The following is a 27504-nucleotide window of genomic DNA, read 5'->3' on the forward strand; positions in this document are numbered from 1 at the left end:
GATACAGTTTCTGATACGTTTTAGAAGTAAAATTCTCCTGTGTCATATTTGCTTTTATTTATGATTTCCCTTTTCTGGATTTTTTAAGTATTTATCCCTGAATCAGAAGCCACCTAGGCAGAGGGATCAAACTCTTTAAGGGTATTAACAAGCTTCCCACATACCTCTTAGGTTAAAATGGAAATGAATAGGTAGGAGGGCTGCATCCATATGCAAACACCTCCAGATAATAAATTCTATTCTAATAGCTTGGTGGCTGCAGAATCACTGGTTCTGGGGCCTTTTAACTCATTTCCAGCTAATGCCTGCGGTGCCAGTACATAACAAGGAAAAAAGAAGAGAGCAGATAAAACTAAAATATTTCATCAGATCACAGCAAGTTAAAAGCCTGGCCACTTCCAAGCTTCACAGAGTGTCTTTGCCATTTTATCCCGAACTGACCCAATTAAAAGGTTTACAAGTGTTTACAGAATATCAATTTTGCACTCTTGCAAATATTTATGTGATCCTCTAAGGTTCAATGACATTATTTTCAAAAACAAAAGTGAGGCTATGTGGACTGGCAAAAGTTTTGTTGACTTGTGAATTTAGTAATAGATACAGTTATATGTAAGTTATAAATTGTAAATCACGTTTAATTATGCATTTTTAATAAACTGCTCACTGAAATCATAGCTAACATTAAACATCCAGGATACATGGCATCTATAGTCATAAGGTACATTTACTGGCTTTTTGTTCTGAAGTTTCTAGTACATACTGTCATCGTTAACAAGATCAGTAGCGTACTGAGAAATGTTTAATAACCTGCTATAGTGGAAGGGGGTGGGCCCTAATGTATAGCACCTGTCAATTTCCATGGTGTAAATACTTCCATCATGGTTGATTTCAAACTGTTGCCACCCAACCAGGCTGATATGCCCGTTGCCCAAGAGGAAGCCAATACACTGAGTCAGCAGAAATTACAGCAGAGAGTCTTTATTCCACATAGCACTAAGTGGAATGAGGGGAGAAATTTCTCAAATCCATCTCCCCAAGAACTTGGGAGACGGGGTTTTTTTAAGGGTAGTTTGACAGGCAAGGGATTAGACAATTGGGTTTGTCAATTAGGGCAAAATTATAGGGGTGTAGAAATCAACTTCTTGTGTTGTTTCAGTCCCTGGGGTCACAATTCCAGCTGAGTAGGTTTCTTGGTATGGGCCGCTGGTCCATTGGGTAAGTCAATCCATCCACTGGAATTCGGGACCTGAAAGATAGCTTAATAAGTATCTTTAGGTTTCGAAAAGGTGATGTCATCTATGGAGAAAGTTAAGAATCTTTATGAACACCAGCTATGGGGAGAAGAATCTCTATGACCACCAGCTGCGTGGCTCTGGAGTGGCCATTATAGATAAGCAAGCAGGGGGATAGTTACTAATTACTATCATTATTTTTAGGTAGGCCTGTGTATTAATTTAGCTAGGCCCTTACTACAGTTCTTTCCTTGCATCCTGTTATTGATTTGTGAAAAAGGCAGCTTCACTACCATCAATGGGACTGCACTGGGGGTTGAGGAAGAAATGCTTAGTAACATACCATTATATTAATATACAGCATTTCTACCATACACGTACAATATATGTAAGTAACCTCCAGAGCACAGATGCTGGTAAAATGTAGTAAATAATAAGGAAGTGATGAGTTTTGAGTATATGTTACCTTTGTTTTAATATGACTTTTATATTTATAGCAGCTTTATTCATAATTACCAAAAAGCATAAACAATCTAAATATGCTTCATCAGATGAATGTAAAACAAACTGTAGTATGTCCATAAAATGGAACACCAACAAAGCAGCAACATGGATGAACCTCAAAGATTTATACCCAGGTAAAGGTATAAAGGTCACATCGTGCATTGTGACACTTATGTGACACCTTGGAAAAGGCAGATCCACAGGGATAGAGAACAGATCAGTGTTTGTCAGAGGTTGTGGGGGAGGAGGTGAGGGCTTGACTACAAAGGAGAAGCCTGAGGGAGTATTTCAGGGTGATGGAACTGCCAAGCTAAGGCCCTGTGTTCAGATGGTGGTGGTGGTTACATAAAACCATACATGTGTCAAAATTCATAGGGCTGTATATCTAAAAAAGTTAAGCTTATGGTATTTGACAATGAAATAAATAAATATAGCCTTACATGTACATATGTGTATGCATGTGTGTATGTGTATGCTTGCACATACAAATACATGCACACTCATACACACTCAAACAATTCTTTAAAAGAGTACTTTAAAAGAAATTTTTTATCTGGGTTTCTGCCAGAAAAACTGCTTTGGGTGGCTCTGCCATACCGGTACTCTCTCAGCCTGCTTTTCCACCTGTAAAACAAGAAGATCAGTCTAGAACAGTGTTTATTTTATTCCTTTTTTTCCTCCCAAATTGTTTCCCTGGGCACTCCCTTTGTGGAAGTGGGTATGTTTGGAGAGAAAGTGCATGCAGCCGCCACTGGGCTCTGGACTCACAGCTTTGCATCAATTGGAGCCTTTGTGCGTTTGTTTGTCTAATATATTGTTTGTCTGCAGACCTCCAGATTAGACTAGCTGGTCCCAAACCGTGTCCACAGGCACTCGAGGAGTGTGAACTATCCCAATTCCAGGGCCTACTGCTGACGCCAACTCATTCTTCCCTTGGGCAAATGTCCCTGTGAATCCTGGTGGTTAGCCAGCCCAGGGTGCTGGCTCTAAAGGTATTAATTCTAAACAAGGCATTTTGAGGGGGTGCTGGCATTGTGTTCCCTGCTTTACAACCCTTGGATACACATGGATTAAACACAATGGGAACTCTCAAAGGCTGTGAAATCCAGCCCTCCCTGACAAAAGGTCTGAAAAAAAAATATTTTCAACTGTTTTTTTGTTTTTTTCCACTCCTACAGAATGTATTTTTTTGAAGAGCACTTTGTAAACAATAAAGGGCTGTGCACAGATGGAGAAAGTGCTGTTATGAGGACGAGTGTGCTGCTCTGGGACCAGCAGAGCCCAAGAGTATCATTAATAACAAGAGCTGCCCTTTAAGCTTGTGCCATGTACCAGGCACACTGCTAATGATCGTTGAATCCTCACAACAACCCTGTAAGAGAAGGGCTGTCATTGCTTTGACAGGTGAGGGAACTGAGCCTCTGAGAGGCCCCCAGTCACATGGAGTGGAGGTACCAGAGGTGACAGAGCTGGGTCTCAGCCCACAACTCCAACTTGTGTATATTACCTTTGTTTTAATATGATTTTTATATGAATAGCAGCTTTATTCACAATCTCCAAAAAATGAAAACAACCTAAATATCCTTCATCAAGTGAATGTAAAAGAAACTAAGCTAAGGCCTGTATGAGGCTCCCTAAGGACTAACTTCAGGCCTGCTCTCTTAGTACACGTCCCAGAGAAAGAGACTAATGCCACCCCTCCTCAAAGGCTGGTGGGAGGCAGCCACAGACACCTTGAGACCTTACCACCTGGAACAGCACACACACAAAAATCTTTTTTTAATGTTATATAGTGGAGTGCTTTCTTCAAAAGCTATCTTATGGCCAGGCACAGGGACTCACAACTGTAATCTTAGCACTCTGGGAGGCCAAGGTGGGAGGATCGCTTGAGCTCAGGTGGTCGAGAGCAGCCTGGGCAAGCGTGAGACCCCATCTTTATTAAAAATAGAAAAAGGCCGGGCGCGGTGGCTCACGCCTGTAATCCTAGCACTCTGGGAGGCCGAGGCGGGCGGATTGCTCAAGGTCAGGAGTTCAAAACCAGCCTGAGCGAGACCCCGTCTCTACCATAAAAATAGAAAGAAATTAATTGGCCAACTAATATATACATATAAAAATCAGCCGGGCATGGTGGCTTGTGCCTGTAGTCCCAGCTACTCGGGAGGCTGAGGCAGGAGGATCGCTTGAGCCCAGGAGTTTGAGGTTGCTGTGAGCTAGGCTGACGCCACGGCACTCACTCTAGCCTAGGCAAGAAAGCGAGACTCTGTCTCAAAAAAAAAAAAAAAAAAAAAAAAAAAAAAAAAAAAAATAGAAAAAATTAGCCAGGTGTGGTGGTGTGAACCTGTCGTCCCAGCTACTCGGGAGGCTTCAGCAGGAGGATCAATTGAGCCCAGGAGTTTGAGGTTGTTGTGAGCTCGGCTGATGCCATGGCACTCTAGCCGGGGCAACAAAGCAAGACTCTGTCTCAAAAAGAAAAACAAGCTATCTTAATATGGTGGCATGAGGTGCCCTGAGGCTCCAAGGGCTCCTGGAGCACCATTTAATAAAGGCCACTTACCCAGGACATTGGCTAATACTGTAAGGGATACAGGAGGTGCCAGGATGCCCAAGGCTCTGGCTTTGGCTTCCACAGAATAAGGTGGGATGTGGCTCCCTCGGTCCTGAGTAGACGGCCTGGGCAAGTGAGGCAGGAATTTCGGGCCTGCCACATGCCTCGAGTGCTGGTGCCAAGGACATTTGAGGGGGCCACCCCCTGTGCCACCTCTCTGGCCAGGCCCTGGCAGTCACAACCTGGCACTCTCTGGGTAGGAAACTTATTTTCATCATCTTATAGTTAGTGGGTTTTATTTGTCAAAGATATGTGGATTTCAAGCTCAAGAACTTCGGTCCCTCTCCTTTTTTACCTGCCCTCATAGAAGACATCCCCTGATCTTCTGTGTGGGCGAAAGTAGAACGTTGCAGTTTAGATCCCGGCGTGGGCTCAACGGCAGACCCGCCCCTGTGCCCCCGCGGGCAGCGGCAGCGGCTGGCCGGACGGGACACTGCACACTTGGCCTCCCATCAAACGGAACTCCTCGTAGACGGACCTCCGCCTCCCCGACGGGCCTCCTCCTCATCCACGTCGGGGGTTGCACCTCTCGGAGGGCCGGCGCGCCGAGAGCGCCTTGTCAAACACCTGGAGCTCGCAGTGGATGGGCTCCCAACCGCTGTCGCTGGACGACGGGGCCCCGGGGCGTCCTGCGGGGCGGCGGCCGGTGCTCCCCAAGGTGGGACGATGGCGTGCCGCCCTGCCTCATCTCCCCCCGGGGGATGTGTTCAGCAATGGGGCCAAACAAGTCCCCGAGGCGCTGCGGCAGGAGCGCACGGGCGCCGCAGGCCCCTGCGCGCCCTGGATGTCCTGGTACAAGGCGATCCCCGGCTCCGCGGAGCGGACGGCGCCTGTCGCGGCGATCTGGATACTGAACAGCGAGCGCTCCCGGCCCGCGGCCGCCCCGTTGCTGATGTACAGGTCGCTGGTGATCTGTGAGGGGCCGTTGGCCGAGGGGCCGGACCGGTGACCGGCGCGGTCGCCCAGGCGCAGGGGCAGCGGCCGGCGAGGGGCGGGGCGGCATCGTGGGGCCGGGCTGGGGCCACCAACGCTCAACGGTCGGCGGCCGGCGGGGGCCGCCCCGGAGTGGCCGGGCGGTCAAGGTCAAGTCTGGGCAGAGAAAGGGCCCCGGGCGAGAGAAAACGGGTCAGGACCTCAGAGCCGCAGTTCCCAGTGGCAGGTGCTCTGGTTTCCGTGGCAGGCAGGACTCGGCCTGGTCTTGGGAGAGACCCAGGCCTGGGCTCCTGGGCTCCCGCGCCCGCCAACGACCGCCCCACCGCAGCCCTCGACCAGAAGTCTGCACTGAACTTGGTTGAGCATTTTAAATAAAACTGAGTAATCTCCTCCATCCTTCTTAAGGAGGTTCAAATGCAGTTCACTATCTCCTCTAAGCACAAGCAGAAGGGAAATCCATTCATTCTGCCGTATTAGATATTAAATTCAGAACAAAAACTATTGAAAGTGGGAGCTCCTAGCATTGAAGCGCTTCGTACAGGAAACGCCCTGTCCGGAAAACTTGACGAGGGGCTATGCCCCGTTTTCTGGGGTCATTTGAGTCATTACCTAACAGCTCTGTGGGATTCAGGCCTCCAAGGCCACATGAAGGACTCTCAAAGGACACTCTGGAAGTCAGGGGAGACCATGTCCTCAACTACCCGAAAGATTTTACTGATTTCTCAAGGGGCATCCATGTCTCCATAAAAGCGAATATATTGACTTGTCGCTCTCAAGTGTCTGGCAGTCCCTCCCTCCCTGTTGATGTTGCTTTTATTATTTAGGATTCATGATTCACCGAGCCACAACCTAGAGGCTTCAGAGGGGTCACGACCCCGCCAATATCTTGATTTTGGACTTCTAGCCTCCAAAACTGTGAGAGAACAAATTTCTGTTGCTTTAAGCTACCCAGTCTGTGGCACTTTGTTACAGCAGCCCCAGGAAGCAAAATCTCTCTCTAATCTTTTACTCATGAAAGCATACTTTCATGAAAGCAATTGAGAGGGTCAATATTGTAGGAACAAGCTTGAATTCGCTCTTAAACAACAAAATCATTTCCCAAACCTATTTTCAACGTAATTTGTAACAAATTACTTGCAACACACTTCCCAACCACTCACAACACACCCAGGCAGCGCACCACCACCAGAGCTGGAATCCTGAATCCCACCCAGCGCTCACATGTTACTGAGGAAATAGAGACCCAGAGGGGTCACAGGGCTCTCCAGATGTGACACAGCAACTTGACCATGTGTTCCTGCTCATGCCTGACTCACTTTGCTCTAGCCAAGTTTTTGAGCACAGGCAGAAAAAGACAACCCGAGGATTGTAGAGGACACCTCCTCATTGCTTATGTCAGTCCCCAAACTTTGCCCTGGAAGTCCAATTTAAACCATTTTATGCAGAATGGATGAAGGCTGAAGCTTCCATGAGCAATTCTGCTTGTAACTGACTTTGAAGGCTGATGAAGTGATTCATTCTCGCTTCTGTACAAACTGAATAACTGTTCAGTGTGCTGGGATTAGGATGTGACACAATATCCGTGTCAGGGCATAGATCTTGGGTGAGAGAGACAGAGCACCAGCACCTTGATATTGCCATTAAGAGACTCAGATTCATTATTAATCCCTCATTGGATAGAAAGACTAATGGTGAATCCGTCAAGAAGCCTGCAACATAATTTTGAAGTAAGTGGTTTCTCTGTACCTCAAACAAGAGTCTCATACAGTCCTCAAAGGTAGCCAAGATCAAATGTCAAAAGTTGGAACATGAGGAATTTATAAGTGCAATTAACTAATATATTTAGCCTGAAAAGATGTGCTGTAGGTTAAGACGCCCTTCCAACAAGATGACTTTTCTGACCTAGATTTCTCAGCATAATGGTCCCATTTGCTTCCTACCTGTCTGAGTGCTAATTTAGTTTTCATTCTTGTTCCTGAAAATAATAAATCTCCTGCTTTTTAGACATAACCAACAAAGTTAGAGGAAAGTAATTTCTTTGCCAGGAAAAACTTCCCAACTACTCTTCTTAGAAAGAAATTGGAGACTCACATAAGTAAAATAAACTTTCACACAATGCCTCAAAGGGGCCCAAATGGTCACCAAGTAATCTAGTACTAACGTTTGGGTCTGAAAACCTGAGTTGCCCCTGGATAACTCCCGTGAGACACTAGAAGAGGAAACAGGGAGCAGAGCTGGGAGATGCCAAGGGTCCAGGAAAGTCAACAGATCAGATTCCAGCCTAAGGAGCTACAGTGTTATCTATTACATAGTAGAGAAAAATGTGAGGACCAGAAGCCTGGCAGAAATAAAACTGGCAACAGAACTAGAGAAAGGACTGGGCACGGTGGCTCACGCCTCTAATCCTAGCAGTCTGGGAGGCCAAAGCAGGAGGATCGCTTGAGGTCAGGAGTTCGAGACCAGCCTGAGTAAGAGTGAGACCCCGTCTCTACTAAAAATAGAAAAAATTAGTCCGTCAACTAAAAACGGAAACAAAAAATTAGCCAGGCATGGTGGCTTGTACCTATAGTCTCAGCTACTCAGGAGGCTGAGGCAGGAGGATCGCTTGAACCCAGGAGTTTGAGGTTGTTGTGAGCTAGGCTGACACTAGGACACTCACTCTAGCCTGGGCAACAAAGCAAGACTCTGTGTCAAAAACAAAGAACTGGAAGAAGGCAAGGAGTATCCTAAACAACTGCTTTTAATAAAACAAAATGTCAGAGAGCCAAACCTGATGAAAGATATGATGAGGTATGTTTCTTAATGCATGCCACCAACTTTATTTATGGATTAAACTAGAAGGATGATTTGCGGTCTGTCAAAAACTCAGTCTTCTCAAAACCACTTACTCCCTTGCGGTAGTTCCTATTATTTCTTTCAGCCTGTAAATGTGCCTGCCCTGCCCACAACCTTGTAAGAAACAGTCTCAAGTGCACACACTATCCACAGTATTGCCATGATTTATTGGATTAATAGTGGACACTTGATCCAAGGCCAGGCAATCTGTTGTCTAGCCAGAACCCAATCAAAATACTTCACGACTTTAAATTAAGAGCCATCCCAACTCTACTCAGTGGGTAGAATGTAACCAAACTAAAGGGCCAAGTGGACTTTGACTGACCTTGCCATTTTGGTGCAGACAAATGTGTAAATAGAGGGTACTAATCTGTAGGAAAAGAATAGAGCAAAATAAAGAGACAGATACTTGAAACCCTGTGGTACAAGAACAGGTGAGAGAGACATAAGGAGAGTAGCTACCTTAGGTAACCGATGGCACAGCAATCCTCAGTCACAATTTGAATGAAATACCTGTAGGTACTTTGTTTCAGTGGGGTTTCTATAACCTTTTGTCAAATATCCTTTTGTCAAATATTGGCTAAGGCAGCACCATTAGTTGTTCCCTTAAGTTATTCCTCGTATTTTCAAAAGACCCCTACATGGGCAAAACTGTCTCCTAGAGAGAAAAATGGCTCTGGGAAAAGAGGGCATGCTAAGAACAAATTATCAAAATTGTACTCTAAAATAAAGTGCATGTGCAGATACACATCTGCATATAAAATAGTATAAAATATAGATTCATTGGTGTTAAATGAGACAAGCTTAACTGTTGCCTTTGGGAAGGCGACAGTTGGCTTCACATACAGATAACAATTGCTCATAATGATCTCGAATTCCACCAATATACATAACTCTTTTTATTCCTTTCCCTTATCTCTCAAAATAATGAAAAATATTCTGAATTTTACCTAAGGGTAAATAGCAGTAATATCTATCTCTTTCTACAAGATAAATTTTGTATGAGAACATTTGAGCAGGCAAAGTAAAGACAGACCATTTTATCATTTTTCTAAAATACAAAGAAAAGTGAATCATTTTTGTCCCTGAAATTGCAGTGGAAATCAGCATTCAAAAAGGGAAAAATATAGTGTGAAAACAACATTTTTTGATGATTTTTGGCCACAACTTGCAGGATTACCACAAAAGAAAAGAGAGAGAAGCATAACCTAAGATAACCAGAGATCTAGATTATCAGATATGAAGACCCAAAGATAATCATCCTAACAAAACTATATGTAAATAACATATTCAAAACCATACTTAAAATGCATTAGTGCCAACAAAATAAATAGTAAGAATTTGCTTTTGTTTTTGTTTTTATGCAGAGGAGGAGAAATCTGTAGAAGATGATGGAGATTAGAAAAAGCCAGCAACAGCCTTCTACCAGAAGAGAGCCGTCCGGCAGGCTGTCATTGCTTATGCAGCATGGACCCTGCTATCGAGATGACTTCATGCAAGGCACTTCTTTCCAGAGAATCTGGAACACTGTAATGATGATTTAAACCAGCTTAAAAAAAAATAAACAGTAAAGAGAAAGTGTTTAAGATTTTCAATATATTCTCACCTTAAAAAAACATTTCTATTGTTTTAACAGAAGAGATGCCCTTGCGGTTGGTTTTACATGCTTGCCTTAGTAGCTTCTTATGTGGATGGAAAAGGGCTTTGAATTACTGTGATAAAGACCATAATAACAGCACGTCCAGGAAGAATTAAGTCTTGTAAACAGATCGTTCTGTAAAAGAGTCTGTTTATATTAATATCAACTCTGGTTACCAGAATTTTGAGTGCAATGGGATTCAGATTATAAATCCTTTGTATGTAATTCTTAGTCTTTGAACCTATGAATACATAAAATCTTATCTTTAAATAGAGTGCCTAAAAATACATTCTCTTCCCCTATTATGCCTTGTAAATGTGACCTGCTTACTTCACTTGCTAGTATAGGAGTGACATGTGTTTGTCTGTCTGAAGCAGCAGTTCTTTAAACTTAACACCACTTTTGTATTCTTTGGCATGTCAGTACTTTAGTGGGCAGTCTCATTCCAGTTGGAGTCCACCTGAAAACAAATTCCCCAATTGTGCAAAAAAAAAAAAATATTTCCTATGTAACACTACTGAACATTACTCTTGATCATTAAATTTAACAAAACAAGTTACAAAAATGGAACAAAAACACAATAAGTTCTTCAGTCTTACATCTTATTCTAATATCACATGAATTTTTACAGGCTCACTACCCTGTAATTAGTCTATTCATGAAAAAAAAACTAAGTCCCTCTCTCTACTCAAATGAGAAAGTAAATGTTTTCATGTAATGTCGTCATATTACAACATCTTCGCTTCAAAAGGAGGTGAATTGTCCACCAGGGTAAAAGTCTCAAGGTCACACTCATGGAGCTTAACCATTAGTGAACCACAGACCTGGACCCCACTGCTCTGAGGTATGAATTATTATTCAAGGGAAGGGACCTCATTAGCTGAGGGTTGAAAAACCAATTCCAATTATCCCTCAAGATTATCCTAGACAGAAAATAAAGCAGAATTTATTGGAGAGAGAAAAAAACTACCTATTTTGTCAAGATTTATGATTCTTATTTTATACTCAGCTCAGTCATTTACTTCTACTCAGAGAGGTTGCAAGATGCTTTCATAAAAGGGCCTAGAAAAAGACAATGACCATCCTTAACCTGATCTTAGGCCAAAGATGTCAGCAGTCCAGGACAGTGGACCCGGGCCAGGAAGACAGCAGTTCTCATGACATCGGATTGATCAGGTAAGGCAGGACCAGTCAGAGCACCTCATCTCCCATGCCGAGAGCATACTAGGTACATCATTTCTCATCTGAACTAGGAAATAAACACCATCCCACATACAGGTTCTTGAATAGTTGAGAAAGAAAACACTGTCATTGTCCAAGAAAGTAGCAGAAGTGAGCAAATTCAGTGAGCAAAAAATAAATATTCCAAATCTATACTGCAGCCATATCCTAGCAGTCTTGTGGCAAAGCCAATGTGTTCAAATTTAAACTGCTGCCCAAACATACTTCCAAGTGCATCAGTGGTTGGTTTGGTTCTTTTCTTAATAACAGCATTTACAGGTCATTAGAACTCAGTTTCCTTATAAATAAAATGACAGTTACACCAGAAGATATATATCTGTATAAAATCACAAAACATAAAATTACATACTATTACATACTATACAATATAAAATATATATAATTATATATAATATCATTTGATTCATTAAATTACCCCCTAAAGCAGGGTAAATCTCAAGACAAGAAGCAGCAATATTCACTTTAGCTTCTGCCTGCCTCTTCACATTGTGCCCAGCCTTTCCTGGCATACACATCTGCCCATGACCCAAGTCTAATCCTTTCAGTTGCATTATCTGATAAATAGATGTATAATACCTGCAAATAATGGCTTTATATGTTACTCTTTTCATGGGGCATTTGTATTTAGTAGAAGACTATAGGAAATGCAGTGCCTTACTCCAAATGGTAGAATGTCAAGTCCAGCTGTAAATCAACAGAAAAAAAAAAAAATGGGGAGTTGGGGCATTGCTTTTCAACTGCACAAACTTGATAGTTGTACACTGCACATGCCTTGAGAATTACAATTGGTTAGTTTCCTCAGAATTTATGAAAAGCCTGTTCTAACTTCCCAGAACACTACTTTTATCAGTTGGCTATTGCCACAAAACTGCTGTATAATAAACCACCACAAAGTCTTAATTACATATTAATACAATAAAAAAACATGTATTTTTCACACTTTAAGGGATTCTGCTGTGCTAGGCTACATGTGGATAACCTTGGCTAGACTTCTGGCTCATCCGTCCTTTGGCTAGCTCACTCATGTATCTTTAGGTTGGTGGTGCACCATATAATTTCATCTTTCCTGGGACCAGTGGGCAATCTGGGCATGACCTTCTAGTGGAGATGGCAGAGATGAAAGAGTGCAAGTGTATTAGACAAAAATCTCTAAACGATCCAGTTACGGTGGCTCACACCTGTAATTCCAAGAATTTGGGAGGCAAAGGTAGGAAAATTACTTGAGGCCAGGAGTTTGAGACCAGCCTGAGCAAGAGCTAGACCCTGTCTGTACAAAAAATAGAAAAATTATCCAGGCATGGTGGTGCATGCCTGTAGTACCTGCTACTTGGGGGGCCTTGCTTGAACCCAGGAGTTTGAGGTTGCAGTGAGCTATGATGACACCACTGCACTCTAGCCCGGCAACAGAGTGAGACCCTGTCTCAAAAAAAAAAAAAAAAAAAAAGAAGAAAAAGAAGGAAAATCAAACTTACATAACCCTTTCAGAAAAGGATAAGCAAGGAATGCATCCCAACTTGACTATCAAAACCTTAAAAGTCCATTATAGGCGAGGCACAGTGGCTCCCGCCTGTAATCCTAGCACTCTGGGAGGCAGAAGTGGGAGGATAGCTCGAAGTCAGGAGTTCGAAACTGGCCTGAACAAGAGCAAGACCCCGGCTCTACTTGCTATGGCAAATAACCAGTGATAGGCCAGGAAAGAACCGAGCGGCACACAGAGGGTCGGAGAATCAGCTTTTTTATTACACCAACAGGCTCAGAGGAGCATACCACTAAACTCTGAGCAACGCTTCCTTATTTTTCCCCAGTCTTATACATTTACACAACCAATCAACTATTATCTAATTAGTAGGATCGGCCGTAAGCTTTCACATGTATTTTGCCTCAGGGCCCCCGGTAGGGGCTTTTCCCCATCATTAGTAGGATTAGCTTCACATGAATCCAATTAGTAGAGTCCTTGGATGGGTTTTTTCCCTATCATACTAAAAATAGAAAGAAATTCATGGGCCAACTAAAAATATATAGAAAAAATTAGCCGGGCATGGTGGCGCATGCCTGTAGTCCCAGCTACTCGGGAGGCTGACACAGGAGGATGGCTTGAGCCCAGGAGATTGAGGTTGCTGTGAGCTAGGCTGACACCACGGCACTCTAGCCGGGGCAAAAGAGTGAGACTCTGTCTCAAAAAAACCAAACAAACAAACAAACAAAAAAGTCCATTACAAGAAAGCTACAGACCAATATTCATCATGAACACAGAAGCCCTTAGCAAAATACTAGCAAATTTAATCCAGAAAGACTAAAAACTAATAATAATAAATCACGACCAAGACATATTTATCCCAGGAAAGTTGATTCAAGCATCAACGTACTGGACTTCCAGTTTTAACTTCAACACGTAAAGAGCTTGGACGTCATCACTCCAGTTTTCCCAACAAGAAAAAGGTTAACAAATTGAAAATCAACAACTCTTCTTAGGTCCAGTAGAGAACTGATGCCACAAGGCAAACCTCTGAAAACTGGAGAAACATTCAAACGCAGAGGATCACAGTTTACCCATAATGGAATCCACTGAAGCTATAAACTGGTAGGAACATTTAAATACTAATTGACAGATTGCTGGGGGCTCAGTGTGGACCAGCAGGAGAGGTAAAAACCCCTTGGCGACTCAGTCTTGGGGCCCTCACACTTATGAGTTTTACCTCCAGGAGCCCCATCCAGAGAAAAATAGTTTCCTGTTCGCAGCTGGAAGTGGTGGGGGGTCATTACCATTTCGGAAATATGCCGAGGGAAAAAGTGACCATTTTGAAATAAACCCAAAACATTCTATTCTCAATAACAAAGGGCTGCCATTAAGGGAAATTACTTCACTAGAGTCTTATCTGACCTAAGGAAAGGGCAGTTAGATCACTCCAGCCCCCTCTAGCCTTCCTATCTCACATAAGGGTATTTTTAAAAAAGAGTTAAGAAACTTTTCTGATGGTCACAGACCAAGCACTGAGACCCAACAGAAAATCGAGGTTTAATCATAAGAGTATATATAGAATGGTTTCCTTCCCCAATACCTACCTACTTCGAACTAAAATAAAATCTTAAGGCTTTGCCCTCCACTGGCTGACTGAATGGACCCCCTCCTGGCCAAGGGGATATCCTAAAACTAAATTGCCTGCCAGGAGGAGGGAGGTCAGTCATACCTCATGATGCCCCCCTCCCTTCCTGGAGATAACCTTTGTAACTCATTAACAGGCCTAAGGCTACACAAGACAAACCTGCAGTTCCTCAATTTACTCAACAAATATATGTCTGGTGGCTTGTCCCTGATATACAGACTTACTTAACATTCCCACCCTTTAGACAAAAGCTTTGTGTCTTTAACCAATTACAAGTCAAAGAGTTTTTAAACCCACCCATACCTCTAAGCCCCCCCACACCCACCCACTTAGAGATGGCCCACCTTTTGGGGCTAAACCAATGTATGCCTCCTACGTATTGATTGATGACTTTACCTGTAATCCCTGTCTCCCTGAAATGTATAAAACCAAACTGTAACCCAGCCACACCGAGTCCACTTGCTCAAGGCTTCTTGAGCGTGGCTTCGGGTCATGGTGCTCAAATTTGACTTAGAATATACCTCTTTAAAATTATTTTAGAGTTTGGCTTCTTTTCCTTTGACACTACCAATCATATTATTATAGGACTCCACCATAATAGTATTGTTAGGTTTGTTCCAGGTGGGAACCCGAAAAGTATGTATGGGACAGAATGTGCTTAATGCAAAACTCAGGCTTGTGAAACAAATAGCCCCAGGAGTCTGGAGAGTCCCTGGACTTTGTAAATCTAACAGACAGCTGCGGCCAGCATTCCTTTCCCCGCCCTTCCTGATAGAGATGCAGTTTGTCCCTCCCTAGTTCTCCTGATAGGAGCAACGCCAGAGCTGAAGCATGGATGTGACTGGGACAGGGGTCTCAGGAGTTCGTTGTTTGCAAAAGAATTAATTACAAACAGCTGTTCTGGCCCACTTATTCCCCATGAAAAAACCCTCTATAAAACTCAAGGCTCGCCCTTCACGGGGGTCATGATGGGCAGCAAGATGGCGTCTGCCAGCAGGGTTGTCCAGGTAGTCAAGCCACACACTCCATTAATAAGATTTCCTGACCGAAGAGACAATCCTAAACTCAATGTATCAGAAGCTTTGAGATCAGCAAGGTTACCATCTCACTCTTCTGCAATTTCCCAGCATTCTAAGGGAAGTAAATCACCAGATTTGCTGATGTATCAGGGTCCACCAGATACTGCAGAAATAATAAAAACATTGCCTCAGAAATATAGAAGGAAACTTGTGTCTCAAGAAGAAATTGAATTTATCCAACGTGGAGGTCCAGAGTAATCACTGTGGCTGCTGTTTGTCATCAGACAGAAGAATTACTTCACAATAAATGACTTCTAAAATGAAAAATGAGAAATTGTATATTAAGCAACTTTAATAAATATTCTGTAAAAAAATGAGATATAGAAAATTTAGAAGGACACTTGTATCTCCTAATTTATGTATCTTGGTCAGCTTCTCCACAAGCTTACCTAATTGTTTATATACTTTATACTTATTAAAGTATACATTTTTAAATGTTAGCCTATTTACTCTTGATCATCAAATATTACTAGTGTTGAACTATTAAAAGCACACAAGGTCTAGTAAAGTATAATAGGCTTCCCATAAGTTCACTTTTCTTGCTGTTTCTGTTTAGACATGGAAGGAATTTATCAGGCAGAATTGCTGTTTTAGGGACATGATTTTCCTGACATTGGATAAGGATCAGTGAAATAATGACTCCATTACTTGTTCTTAATTCTCTAACATATTTTCATTCACAAGTTTACTGTATAAGCCAGTATAACTGGCTTAATAAGTATATCCTACTCTAAATGATAAAAATATAGCCAAGGTAAAACAGGTGCCTAAGTATTAAGACTGAGGAGGCCAGGCACAGTGGTTAACGTCTATAATCCTAGCACTTTGGGAGGCTGAGGCGCATGGATCACTTGAGGCCAGAAGTTTGACACCAGCCTGAGAAACATAGCGAGACCCCATCTCTACAAAAGTTTAAAAAATTAGATGGTCATGGTGGTATGCCTGTAGTCCCAGCTATCTGGGAGGCTGAGGCAGGAGGATCACTTGAGCCCAATAGTTTGAGGTTGCAGTGAGCTATGATTAAGTCATGCATTCTAGTCTAGGCAAAAGAGCAAGTCTCTGTCTCAAAAAAAAAAAAAGACTAAGGAAATAACACAAAAGATTATTTGTAACCTATATTCAAAACAGAGTATAAAGTGGAAAATAAGCAATCAAAATGAACATAGCAGAGGATTCTTGAAAGGCATTTGTCAGGAAAAAATGAGTACAGCATAGGCATAAATGTTTCACTAGAAATTACAATTTATTATGTTTTGGGGGTAAGGTTTGTTCTTTGGTTTATTGTTTTGATTGTGATCATGTATGGAAATTCTGATAACCATTAACTTTCTCAAACTTAATATTGAAAAGCCTCATAAATCAAACTAAATATTTACCTTATTAAGCAACTTCTGAATCTTTAATAGGGCTTTCCTGTGCCAAGCATATGTATACTGTGAAAGTAAAGCCTCACAAAGCTAAATAAATTCTCTTTCCTTACCTTTAAAAAAAAAAAAAAACTCAAGGCTCTCCTCTTTCCTCTCGTGGACACTTTTTCGCCTCCACCCATCTGCACCTAGATGCTCAAAATAAACAGCATTTTGCTACACATGAGGCTTCGTGTGTCTCTCTCTTGGTTCCGGACCTAACAAGTAAGTATAACAATGGCTTACAAGTGAGAGAGCTGTAAGGTACGGACTCTATTTAAGGAGTTTCTAGGGAAACTCAAAGAAGACAGGGAAGACAAAAACAAGGACTCTAGCTGAAATTGAGGCTCTGACACTTACAGCTGTAGGAAACATTAAGTACAGCCTACTTCCTAGCCAGATAAATATAAAACCTCACACTGGGCGCATTAAAAAAAAAATTCTTACAATCAAAAATAAAAGACAAATAACCCAATGAACAAATGTCCAATGTCATTAGTCACCAGACAACTCAAACTGAAGCCAAAATGAAATAGCACAATGCTCCCACCAGAAAGGATAAAACAAAAACAACAGGCAATATCAAATGTTGGCAAGAATGTTGAACACTAAGAACACTTATTCCTTTTGGGGAGGAATGTAAAATATTACTACTTGGGAAAAGTTCTGGCAGCTTCTTATGAAATTAAACATACATTTGCTTTATGATCCAGCAAATTCATTCCTTGGCATATACTGGAAGAAAGAGAAGTTTATTTAAACTTTATTTGTAGCAACTTTATTTGAAAGAAAAAAATAGAAACAAACTAAATATCCATCAACAGTAGAATGGATAAACAAATTGTGGTTTATCCATGCAATAGAATATGACACACCAATACAAATTAATAATACACACAACAAATGGATGAATTTCAAAAATATGCTGAGTGAAAGAAGAGCTACAAGAGTTCATAATTTGTTTTATAGATTTATGTAAATTTTCTAATAAAACTCTAAAATAAGTAAAAATTAATATACAGTAGAAAAAATTAGAGCAGGTTGCCTCTGCAGGGTAGATACTGGAATTGGCTGGAAATGGGCATGAGGAAACTTGCTGGGATAATTGAAATATTTATACCTTATAGAGAATTGGGTTGCATTACCCTTAACATATATAAATCAACTTCCTTGACTGTTAACAATCTCCCAATACCACTTTCATCAGTCCTACCCCTGTGCAGTCATACTCCTCTCCCCATTGATGTTCAAACAACCCATGTTGAACCACCACCACCATCCCCCCACGTGGGCAGCCTTATCCCCTGTCTCTAACACCCTGCTCTGAGCCACCATGGCTCACCAACAGATGCCTACCTGACTCAGCACCATTGAATGACTTGAGAGGGAAGAGCTCTTTTTTACACTGTAAACGACTCCTCTACTGTGCCTGTAGTCCCAGCTACTTGGGAGGCTGAGGCAGGAGGATTGCTTGAGCCTGAAGTTGGAGGTTGCAATGAGCTGTGATCATGTCATCACACTCCAGCTTGGGCAACAGAGTGAGACCCTGCCTCACCAAAAAAAGAAAAAGAAAAAAAAAAACCTTCTATTTTATTTTAGCCTTTAATGACACTACTAGGTAGGCAGGGTGTAAAACCAATTTCACAGTTTAGGAAAATAAGACTCAGAAAAGTTAAATATCTTCTCCAAAACTACTTATTGGTAGGAAGGCAGTCACCATCGAAGATATCAGATCCTTAGTCTGGTGTTGTTTCTAGCACCTTCCACTAAAATCCTCATCCCCACCTCTGTCTCTAAATCCCACTTTCAAAACCAGGGGATTTGGGAAACAGAGAATCAGGCAGAATAATAAAGTGGGACCTGTAAACAGCCTCAGTGAGTAAACCACCTCTCATTCACCTGTATAATCTGTGGCTGCAAAGAACCAACCAAAGCATGATATTCACTTTCATGTGCTTCTTCTGATGCACACCCCAAGCGCCAGACTCTTGAGTCCACTTCCATATAAGAGGAAGAGTGGGATGATGTATTAGATTCCTATGGCTGCTATAACATATTACCACAAATTTGGTGGCTTAGAACACTACAATTTATTCTCAACAGTTCTGAAGACCAGAAGTTTGAAAATAGTTTCAAGGTACCAGCACTCCCTGCAGAGGCTCTCCCAGAGAATCCATTTCCTTTCCTTTCCAGCTGCTAGAGCTGTGTTCCTTGGCTCGCAGGGTCCCTTCCTCCACCTTCACGGCCAGCAGAGTCGCATCTTTGAATTTCTCTTTTCTTCTCTCTTCTCACATTGTCTTCTCTCCCTTCATAAAATCTCCCTCTGCCTTCCTCTTACAAGGAAACATGTGATTACATTTAGGGTCCACCTGGATCATCCAGGATGATCTCCCCACCTCAAGATTCTTAATTTGAACATGTCTATAAAAAAATTTTTTTTCCATATGAGGTAACATTCACATGTTCCAGGGGTTAGGACCCAGATATTTTTGGAGACCATTATTTAACCGACCCCAGGGACCAATAGAAACAGGGGCACCTTCCTTCCTAGGATTTGTGCAGGAAAAGTTGGAATAAAGTAGAATTATTTTTGTAATCATGGTTAAAATGGTGCTACCAGCTAAGTCATTTCAAACAACATTTTAGTGAGTCAAGTGTATTGTCCTGCTCATTCTGTTCTCCACAAAAGAATTGTGTGTTCAAATTTATCAACTAATTTTCAACAACCCCTTTCAATCAAGTAGCTTTTTCATTTCCAACTGATGCATAAAGTCAGGCAATTATCATAGAAATGGAACTATTTGGTGAAAGTTAAACGTATTTTCTTTTAAAATGTATTTTGAAGGTTTGGCCACAGAGTTTTGCTCAAAGAAACAATTATTTTAAGCATGAAATTGAATGTTAACATTCTGAATATGAATGAGTCTTCTGTCTTCGTTGGTCTTTGTTTTTTGGGGGGAGAGTAGTGCCCCCAAATCACAGAATTATGCTATTTTAGTTGTTTCTAATGCTTTCTATTATTTTGTTTTATTTTATTTACATTTTATTTGAAAAGTGTCAAATAAATACAAAAGCAGGCCAGTGTGGTTGCTTACTACTGTAATCCTACCACTTTGAGAGACTGAGGCAAGAGGATCACTTGAGGCCAGAAGTTCAGAGACCTGGCATGAGCAAATAGTAGGACCCTATTTCCACAAAAAATTTAAAAATAAGCCAGGCCTGTAATCCTAGCTATTGGGCAGGCTGAGGCAAGAAGATTGCTTGAGCCCAGGAGTTTAAGGCTGCAGTGAGCTATGATAATGCTACTGCATGCCAGCCTGGGTAACAGAGCAAGACTCTGTCTCAAAAAAATATATAAATTAAAAAAATTAAGAGCAGAGAGAATAATAACTCCATGTACCCATCACCAGTTTCCACAGTTACCAACACTCAGACACTGTTGTTCTATATACCTCCCACCACTTTTTTTGTTCTTGGTCATTGTAGAGCACATCCAAGACATCATAAAAATTTCTCCTTAAATATTAGCCTTTATTGTGAAAATGAGGCCCTTTAAGAAATATTTTAGGCCAGGCACGGTGGCTCACTCCTATAATCCTAGCACTCTAGGAGGCCAAGGCGGGCGGATTGCTCGAGGTCAGGAGTTCAAAACCAGCCTGAGCAAGAGCGAGACCCCGTCTCTACTATAAATAGAAAGAAATTAATTGGCCAACTAATATATATAGAAAAAATTAGCCTGGCATGGTGGCGCATGCCTGTAGTCCCAGCTACTCGGGAGGCTGAGGCAGCAGGATTGCTTGAGCCCAGGAGTTTGAGGTTGCTGTGAGCTAGGCTGATGCCACGGCACTCACTCTAGCCTGGGCAACAAAGCAAGACTCTGTCTCAAAAAAAAAAAGAAATATTTTAATTGACATATAATGTTGTATCAATAACACATTTGGCACAATTACCAGTAATTCTTTAACAGCTTTCAATACTAGTCGGTCTTCAGTTACTTCCACTTATTTCAAAAATGTCCTTTCATAAATGGTGTGTTCATATCTGAATCCAAACAAGGTTACTATTATTTTTTTTTTTTTGAGACAGTCTCGCTTTGTTGCCCAGGCTAGAGTGGGCAATCCACCTCCCTCGGCCTCCCAGAGTGCTAGGATTATAGACGTGAGCCACCACGCCCAGCCAAGGTTACTATTATTTTTAAGTCTCTATTATATCTGTAGTTCTTGGGTTTTTTTCATTCTATATTTTTTTTCTTTTTGTAACTTTTCTTCTTTATCTTTATTAGTCTCGCCAAAGATCTAGCAGCTTTGGTTTTGTTAATATTCTTTATTATTTTCTGTGGCTATTGTTCTAATTTATTTGTTATTGTGGTAAAATATACATAACATAAAATTTACCATTTTAACCATTTTAAGTGTATAATCCAATGTCATTAAGTATATTCATAATGTTGTGCAACCATTACCAGTATCATTTCCAAAACTTAGAAATAAGCAATTTTATATGAAGACCCAAGAAAGTGACTTTAATTCGTCAAGACAACTTTTCTCCTGAAAAAGAGGATAAATGGAGATTTCAGAATCAATATTTACAAATTCATTGGAAGTTTTCAATATCGTGCCAGTTTTTAAAGCTCTGACCTGTTCACACTTAGGTAGCCTTAACTGGTATTTAATAAATGTCATTTACAAGAAGGATGCATTAAATCTTCATCCAAATAAATGTCAACAGCCCATCAAACAGCGTCATATAGTAAATGAAATTGCTGGTTCCATCCAAGGCTCATTGAATTATAATGCTGTTTATAAAGATTAACTCACTAAGGAATGGCATCTCAATTTATAGGGACTGGTTTACTCCCTGAAATGTTTGCCATCCAACATTCCCATCAACAGTCACAATCTCAGCCATTTTCCTTGCAATTATTATTAATTAGAAGTCATACAATCAATTCTTAGGAGTATAACTAGCAAGCTCTTGGCATTCTTCATTTAAAGCATAGTGGGACAAAAGCAATTAACAAAACTGTAACTTGATTAAAACAATTGGTAAATTGAAGAGAATCTCAACAATACAGATTGTTCCTCTAGTTCTATAGCCAAGATTTTGAATTAAAATGCATGTATTTTTTTTAACCAAGCCTTTATTCAAAGAAAGCAAGAGGATAAGAAACCAGACATCCAGGCCGGACACGGTGGCTCACGCCTATAATCCTAGCACTCTGGGAGGCGGAGGCAGGAGGATCGTTTGAGCTCAGGAGTTCAAGACCAACCTGAGCAAGAGCCAGACTCCGTCTCTACCAAAAATAGAAAAAATTAGCCGGGCATGGTGGCGCATGCCAGTAGTCCCAGCTACTTGGGAGGCTGAAGCAGAAGGATCCCTTGAGCCCAGGAGTTTGAGGTTGCTGTGAGCTAGGCTGACGCCATGGCACTCTAGCTGGGGCAACAGAGTGAGACTTTGTCTCAAAAAAAAAAGAAAAGAAACCGGACATCCTGAACTCTGCATAGAACATTCCACATGAGACTGGTTATGGTATCATAACTGACCATCGTAGAAGATATGAGAAACCCAGTCTATGGAGGGCAGGCCATTAATTACTGTGAGGCATGGGTCTCCATAAAAATGAGATTTGTCTCTGATTGACAAAAATTCATAGGATTGAGGAGGAGAGAAAAGGAGAAAGTAATCCTATTTTTACGTCTCAACTAAATATGAAGATAACATTGGAAAACCTGCATAAGGAATAAAGTACAAAATTACTTTCATAAAAAAAAATTACTTTCATGGTGTATGAACATCGCGGTCACTGCTAGTCTGTCATAACATTCTTTAAGGAATGTTTTATTCCAAGACTTTAGATTTCAGCTCCTGGCAGGTACCAGCCACCAAAGCATCCACATGAATTAAATACGGAAGGATCACAAAACCCTGAATGAAACAAGGGGAAGTTGATGAGGTTTGGCTTCTTAAATGTACAATTAAAATAAAACAGGACAGAAGATCCTTCTCACAGACAAAAGCAGCAGCTTTGCAGAGGAGTAAACAAAGATGCCTCAAATGCAATTATCTTAACTAAATAGGGATGAGATAAAATGGATGGTTGAACAATTTTATGTCTGCAACTCATTTTCTTGATTTGTGGAAAGAATAAGCATTCCAGCTCTGAAGCCAACATGTTAATAATCACTCATTTAACATGGGGGTACCTACCACGTGCTGGCACTGTGCTAGGTGCTAGGGACAGGACAGGGAACAAGACAAATACATTGTCATCTTCGTGAAACGTGCATCCTAGTAGAAGAGGCAGATGATAGATAAGTAGATATATTTTTAAAATAGGGCTCACAACCCAAGCTTGGCAGAAGCACATAAATAATCACAGCAATGTTTGCAGAAACAAGAACAATAAATACCCACTAGGAAACCTGAGTGCTCACTCTCTAATCACTAATTATTATGTATATGTCTTCACTTGATAGAAGGTGGTTCTTTTACGACAGTCAGCCAGATGTCCACAGAGTCACATTTTATTGATGATGCTGGTTGTGGATGTAAAAGCAAAATGAAAGAATAGTTGTGTGAGTCAAGCACTTAGGAAGTTGAGCTTCTCCAGAAGTCTTCCTAGCTATGGCAAAGGGTCAGAACCAAACAGAATCTATTTTTATAAGGTCACTTATATGTAGACATATTCAGAAAAGACAAGGAAGTGCAATATATGCACCATAACCCTGCTGTCTGCACTATAGGACATGGCTGAAAATGTCTCCCTTAACACAGCAACCTTCGTTCCTTACTTGGCCAGCTGCTACTCTCTTATGCTCCACTTTATCTTATCACAGAGGAAAGACGAGGCAGAAGCAAGTGCCAGCTTCCCCACCTGATCAAGACTTCCCCCCCTGATCAAAACTTCCCTGATCAACCCGCTGATTGGTATGGATTAAGTGGATTAAGGAAGCCTCCATTCCCTGCCCAATCCATTCCCTCAGCCTATAAATGTCTCTCCTAAAAGTCCCACCCAAAGCCCTTCTCTGGAGCTAGATGTTGGGAGCCCAGTTTACATTCAAATATTGTCACTTGAGCCGTCCACACAGTGGTTCTCAACCCTAACTGCACATGAAAATCACCTGAGAGGCTTTTAAACCTGTTGGTGGCTGGGCCCCATGCCCAGAGATTTTGATTTGATTGGATGGTGCAGAGCTCAATGTGGATAATTTCGGAAAGCTACCCAGGTGTTTCTAATTTTGGAGCCAAGGTTAGGAACTGCTGCATTAATGCACTGGCGTGAGTTGGTTTGTCCCTTAGATAACAGAGCCTGCCTGCAATAAAAGGACCCATGTCACCAGGAAGGAAACGCGAAGAGCACACTGAGTACAAATCCCTGGAGCTGGTGCAAGAATGGAGAGACTGGATGAGCCCAGGGTCATGAAAAGATGCTGGGAACATTGAGGCACAGACTGTGTTAGCCTCCAAATAAGACTCTGGTGAGATAAAGTGTCTTAATCTCCGGAGCTCGGGTTGTAAGATAAATAGGGCTGGTCCTGGGAAGAAGCTGCCAATTGAGACACCCAGAGGAGCTAAGGAAGAAATATAGAAAAATTCAACAGTTCACCTTGGGACTGTGGCAAGTAAGAGAGTCTGTCCCCTGTCCAAAAAGGGCAGCTGAGGTCAGGTTGAACAAATTGTTGCCAAACAGAACACAGACACAGTGAGGCTGAGCTCTAACGTTTCAAGTCCCCAACAAATATTAACCTTTTGGATTCAATAAGGAGAAATTAGGATTGCCAAATTTATAAGTTATTTTATATTTTTCTTAGTATTTTATTTACCTTTTTAAATAACGAGGAATGATAATAATAAACAGAATTATTTGTTATGATAATAGTAAACCTCAAAAAGTTCAGAGGTTTTCTATAAAGATAAGGACATAGTAATAAATGCATGGTTTACCATTACTATGAACCAATATGCTTTGATAAGATTGTACCTTTCAATAACATAACAAAAGAAATGTCAAATAAAATATTTAGAAATTGAATGATAATACTATAAATATTTAATATTTTAGAAGATAGTCTTAAAATAAATCTTTAAAGCAGAAATATCACCAATTGTCCTATCCAGTCAACTTGATCTTTGTTTGGTAACAAATACCACAAAAATTTTTTTCATTTTGCATTAATACTCTTTGAATTAAGAGTGAATCTAAAAACATCTTTTTACTGGATGTTAGAATACATGTTGCTTCAAATAATCGCATTTTCATATATGTTTTGGTTTTGATTTTGACATTGAAATTGATACTGCTTTTGCTAATAAAGATTTTAGAGTCTCACTCTTGCTCAGGCTGGTTTCGAACTCCTGACCTTGAGCGATCCTCCCACCTCGGCCTCCCAGAGTGCTAGGATTACAGGCATGAGCCACCGCGCCCAGCCTGTAAACTTATTAATATTAATATATCTTTTATTTATGAGGATGGCTCACTGTGAGAAGCAGTCAGGACCACAAACACCCACTTGTGATACTGTAGCAATAAGCACAAGCAAGACCAAGTGATTATATCACAACCACTTCTCTCTTACATGCTCCCATCCCGGTTCCCAGAAATGTCCAACTTGACCTTTGACTGCACATGTCAGCACGTCTTGTTCTTCTTTTGACTTGACTTCAGTGGATTCCTTCAAACCAGTAACAATTCTACGCTGATTAACAAGCATATTCAATGCACTTGTATTGGTAAAAAAAAAAAAAAAAAAAAAAAAAAACAAGCATCAATTGTTTCAGGAGAATTTATTTCTGAGATCTTGGCTAATTTTTTTGTGGGATCCAGAATTTGAAAAAAAAAAAAAAAAAGAACATACAATTTCCAAGAGTTACAAGGAAGAGTTCCTGCATGGAAATACTACAGCTGACCAATGACTGATTAGTAAACACAGGCAATCAAGAAAATGTCACACTGTTCAAGGTTTCCCAAATGTGGGCACCATGTTCTATAAAGCACTTACTTCGGTTCCACAAACATGAGCTAAAATAGAATTGTCCATCACCACCCCCAGCTCTGTGACTTATCCAAGCTCAGGAGCTTCCCATCATGCTAAGAGAACCCTAAAGATCATCAAGATTCCAAAGAGATAACTCAGAGACCATGCAGGGAAATAAATAAAAAGTAGAAAAATACTTGATCTTGGCCATCTCCACTTATATCTGTTGTCTTCAGCAAAAGATACTTCTTTGAGGGGAAAAAAATCTTTAAAAATATGAAACAATTTATATAGGAAACAGTACAGTACTGGGAACACAGTAGACTCTTCAGGTTTGTTTAAATAAAATTCTTCCAGAAGCAACGTCCTGGCCTTATCCTGTCACCCTGAAAATCCATTTAGAGGGCCATTGATTTTCACTAGATGTCAAACCTCTTGGACTGGGTCTGCACCCCTCCCATCATCCTCTATCCTACACACCAGTGCATTGAATTTCTTCCTTTTAAAATCCAATTCCATTGCTAATAAACCCTTGTGAGTGGTCAGCTTGCTTTCATTGTTACACTTCTAACTGTTTTGCAAGACTCATCTAATGCAGCCTCACAGTCTTAAAAGCTAGGGAGAGGAAGTGAAGATTGTGCCAATTTAGCTCTATTACCCCCAGTGCCTAATTGTATCATTAAAATTTGGCAAACGGGCTGGGCACAGTGGCTCACACCTGTAATCCTAGCACTCTGGGAGGCTGAGGCGGGAGGATCACTCGAGATCAGGTGTTCGAAACCAGCCTGAGCAAGAGTGAGACCCCACCTCTACTAAAAATAGAAAGAAATTAATTGGCCAACTAAAAATATATAGAAAAAATTAGCCTGGCATGGTGACACATGCCTGTAGTCCCAGCTACTCGGGAGGCTGAGGCAGAAGGATTGCTTGAGCTCAGGAGTTTGAGGTTGCTGTGAGCTAGGCTGATGCCACAGCACTCTAGCCAGGGTAACAGAGTGAGACTTTGTCTCAAAAAAAAAAAAAATTGATAAACGACCCAGAAAACAATAGCCAGAAATTCACAGCTAAGAAATATGAGCACCAAGGCAACCCCACAGATGGATCTTTCTACAGCCTTCACCCACCCCTTCCTTTTTGTCATCCTCTAATTTTACTCATACATTTCCTTTTTACCTCCTTCCTTCGCTTTTCCTCCTGTGTCATCACCCTTTCATAGCTTCTTTATCTGCTGCTCTGCCTACTTTTTTCCCTCAAAACTTGGCATAGACAAATGAAAAATGCATAAACATTGAAGTCAAATGAAAGAAAATGTTGAAAAGTGGAAAGCATGTACACATTAGGCCATTCCACAGTCACTTGTCCTCAAATGATGTGTGTTACTTGTCTGACCTTTATTTCCACCTTTGTAAAGTGAAGATAATAATATGTATTTCATAATGTTACAAGAACTAAATGGAAATAATGCATGTAAAGCACATCTCTATTATCTGTCACAACATGTATTCAATAAATGGTAACTATTATTATTCATTATCATCAGCAACAAAATCTGCCACGCCCTGTAGCTTCCTCTCTTCTTCTCCATACTGTGCTCCTCTGAACTTTCCTTTGCCTCCCATCATCTTGGCTACTACAGAGATGATGACAATGGATGATGATGATGATGATGATGATGATGGAGAAAGAAGGGAGATGGGGAGTGAATTGCAAGTCATTTGATGCTCCTGATGGGCCATATGCTGTACTAGATGTTCAACTTACATTATCTGATTTGATTCTCACAATAATGCTACTAGGTAGATCCCAGTATTAGCATCTGTAGCATCATCCCTACACTACAGATGAGAAATGGAGGTTAGAAAGGTTGAAATAGCTGGACCAAAGTTCACACAGCTAATAAGTTGTAGGCATGGAATTTGAAAGCAGCATCTATCTCCTTAAGCACTACAA

At 41.1% G+C, this 27504-nt stretch overlaps 1 long non-coding RNA gene and 1 pseudogene across 1 annotated transcript; one reads left to right on the plus strand and one right to left on the minus strand.

Annotated features, from left to right (window-relative positions):
* Positions 1–962: 962 nt before the first annotated feature.
* Positions 963–4704, minus strand: LOC105870288 (uncharacterized). The gene is made up of 3 exons (XR_012922960.1): positions 4637–4704; positions 2334–2360; positions 963–1246 (listed from the first exon to the last, which is right to left on the minus strand). It is a non-coding gene; the product is annotated as an uncharacterized LOC105870288 (long non-coding RNA).
* A 10345-nt stretch (positions 4705–15049) lies between these two features.
* Positions 15050–15562, plus strand: LOC105870357 (alpha-ketoglutarate dehydrogenase component 4 pseudogene; annotated as a pseudogene).
* Positions 15563–27504: the final 11942 nt, after the last annotated feature.

Source organism: Microcebus murinus, chromosome 14 (assembly GCF_040939455.1).
Source record: "Microcebus murinus isolate Inina chromosome 14, M.murinus_Inina_mat1.0, whole genome shotgun sequence".
Classification (NCBI taxonomy): domain Eukaryota; kingdom Metazoa; phylum Chordata; class Mammalia; order Primates; family Cheirogaleidae; genus Microcebus; species Microcebus murinus.